Source organism: Perna viridis, chromosome 7 (genome assembly GCF_037379345.1).
Source record: "Perna viridis isolate PV_CMFRI_1.1 ecotype Kerala chromosome 7, ASM3737934v1, whole genome shotgun sequence".
Classification (NCBI taxonomy): domain Eukaryota; kingdom Metazoa; phylum Mollusca; class Bivalvia; order Mytilida; family Mytilidae; genus Perna; species Perna viridis.
This window is the reverse complement of record NC_142451.1, coordinates 10,745,573-10,749,022: the sequence shown is the minus strand read 5'-3', so window position 1 is coordinate 10,749,022 and position 3,450 is coordinate 10,745,573.

The following is a 3,450-nucleotide window of genomic DNA, read 5'->3' as shown; positions in this document are numbered from 1 at the left end:
CTAAAAACGAATGTGTCGTAAGGTATTTTTTACTATATATTAGCTCTGTATGCGCAGGGTTTACTTATGAAGAACGAAGTGCAATAAAAAGCTATTTGTATAAATGAGTATGCGAAGCAGTAAAAATTAAAACTCTCGTTTGACTCTTAAAGTTATGTACATCACTGCGATATTTCTCGGCTATTTGCGATTGGATTATTTAATAAAAGCTTCACCGGGCGCAGTATGATACAACCGTAGTTGTCGAACCCTAAACCAATGGGGCAAATGTAGACATAATATTACTTTTTGACACTTAAGCATTAAGACTTTCAATTTATTATGGACACTTCAAATGGTTTGGACACTGCACAAAATTTCAAATCAATTTTTTTTTCAAAATCAGACTAAAAATGATTTTTAAAAGTCGATTTTTTTCGGGTGTGGTCCCTTCAACATTGATCCCTTTTAAATCGAAAACCGTAAGAGGTACCTGTAAGATGCTTGAAAAATGCAGGCTGGGATTTTTATGAGGAATCCAATAAAAAATTGAAATCAGACCAAAACCAAGAGGCTCCGAGGAGCCGGAATCGCTCACCCGGTTAATTTTTTTTTGTCTTTCAAAGGGCAATAACTCTAACAAGGAGTTGCCCAACAAGTTTGATCTCTGCAAACCTTCGTAGGCCTTATCATAAGGGTCATTCAGCAGTTGAAAGTTTCATTCTGTCTATCATAGTTTTCAAGATATTTGCTGCGAACTGTTAAAATAACATCAATTTTCACATTTCAAGGGCAGTAACTCTTACAAGGAATCGTCTGACAACTCTGATTCCTGGTGACCTTTGTAGGCCTTATAATAAGGATCATTTTAGCAATAAAAAGAATTTGGCTAAACCTAACGGTTTTGGAGATATATGAGAAAAACTTCTGACTGACCCCTTTGTTCTATTATTAGTAACAGCGGTCATGTTTTTCCACGGATCGAAAATCCCTTCATCAGTTCTATGAAAAATACCTAAGAAACATTCATATCAAGTGTTTGGTTTCAGTTGGTCAAGTAGTGTCAGAGGAGAAGATTTTTGAAAAAAATAACATTAAAAATGGCCAAAAAAAAAAACGGCCACCCCCCCCCCCCCCCCAATGTAGTAACAAAAACACACTAAGCCTAGACATATGCATTGTAGGTGCATAACGTGTGTGTATTATGATTAAAAGTATTCAAAATAAAGCTGAGAATGTGTACTTTAAAATCATATATGTAATTAACTACAGAAGTGTATGAATATTGTTTACATGTGTGAGTAATTTGCCTCCAGGCTGTCAGTTAGCAGAACAGGTAAAAATGTGGATTTTCAGTATTATTTATTCAAGTAAATTTTGTGAAGAATTTCTACCATCATCGTACCATTAGCATAATGATTTTGGAAGCCTTACTTTCCAAGCTTCGCAATGGTATGCAACTTTAAGATGTCATTTGTCCTTGGAATTCACAGTGAGACTTTGAAAATTACTTTTTCAACATGTAAAGTAATGGAAACGTTAGAAGTGGTTAGTGAGACCCAAACAGATTAACACGAAAATGTGAACACTGATAGACCTCATCATGCTGAACACTTTAAGTCTGTTGGAATTTCGCTTAAACTTAACGATTTTGTAGATAAATGCGAAAATATTTAGTAACGGCAGCCATGTTTTTCGACGAATCAAAAATCCCCACATCGTTTTTATGCAGGACATCTCAAGAAACATTCATACTAAGTTTGTTTCCTGTTGGTCAAGTAGTGTCAGAGGAGAAGATTTTTGAAATATTGCTAACGACAACGGACGACGACGATGGACGCCAAGTGATGGCAATAGCTCACATGGCCTTCGGCAAGGTGAACTACAAAGTCGATTTTTTTTTTCGGGTGTGGCCCCTTGACTCTTATAACTAGAAAACCGTAAAAGATATCTGAAATCTGATTGATAAATTCAGGCATGGATTTTTATTAGGAATGAAAAAAAATGAAATCGGACCAAAATTTAAAAAGTTTAATGCTTTGGTAGTTGTCCAACTTTGACCCCCTATAACTTGAAAACGGTCCACACACACACAAAATCTGCTGATACATTTGTTAACCAAAATTAAATAAGGAACACAAATAAAAAGATCGAATAATTAAAATCGAGAAAAAATCTGCATGGTCCCTTTTTCTAAAACGGTACGTAGATCGAGGCCACGAAGTCCAAATCAAATATGAACCCTCCTTTAGTTTTTGGTAAAATCATATCAAAATTTCAGAACAATTGGTCAACCATAACTAAAGTTATCACCTGAAAACGAAGTGTCCCCAGACGACGATTGTGCCATAACATGATACGACCGTAATTTTGTTTTTGCGGTCGTATAAAAACCGTTGGCAGTTCGATGATCATTTCGAAACAGAGCCCACCCTTTCTGGATGTCTCCAACTGCGGATAATGAGTTATACGGATATCACATTAACCCATCCCACCCCCGTGAAACTGGCAAAGATTATAATTTTGATCGCTCATTTGGTGGTACGCACTGAGGGTATACATATTCGATGAGGCCAACAGGGGGTACCTTTCTCCTTTCTCCCGTCCCTTTTTCTTTCCTATCACCCTGTGCTACTATTCTAACATGGAAAAGCCCATTAAAAAATCCAAGAAAATTAGTTTAAACATATTTATTAATGACTAGGATTTGGTAACAAGCTCGGTTGAGCTGTTTTCAAAACCATCTCCAAAGAGTACGACAATAGTATAACAGTGTAAATATGTATCGCGCATACAAGCGCATCTTAACGTGTATAAACTAACCATTACATAAATCGAACAATTGTTTTGTTTTTTATAGATCATTCAGGACTGTTTATCCTTTCACGAGATAAAAACAAGTAGTCTCCAGAACCTCAACAACTTTTTCACTGACTGTCTGCATGCATTGAGTCGGTTATCTCTTTGTGTGGTTGTATTTTAAAAGTATCGTTGTTTACTATATAACATCCCGAAAATGTGGCGCTGTGACTTCCATAACGGTGTCCATTAGTATATCGCTTCCTTTCTCTACGGACAATAAGCATAATTATACATGCATGGATGCAGTAGTACCCTCTGATAAGGCAACCCTTCTACATTTGATAGAAGGTTTAGCCTGTTCTGAGTATATGGGGTTCTACGCTGTATCCCTGTCTTGTATATACATACTTGTTTAATGCGCAAATTTGTAAGCTAGTTAAAGTAACTGAATCTGAAGATACTTGACAAAGTACAGCAAAATTGAAACTCAGTGTTCCGATAAGTATTGAATTTTGTTCTATAAAACCCATATATGTTTATTTTAAAATAAGAATTTCCATTGGATGGCGCTGATATCTACATAATGTATTCCTGTACGATTACCCGCACTCCACTTATGAAGTACGTGAATGGTATATACTTCATAAGTCATGAAAAGTTAATTTCCCA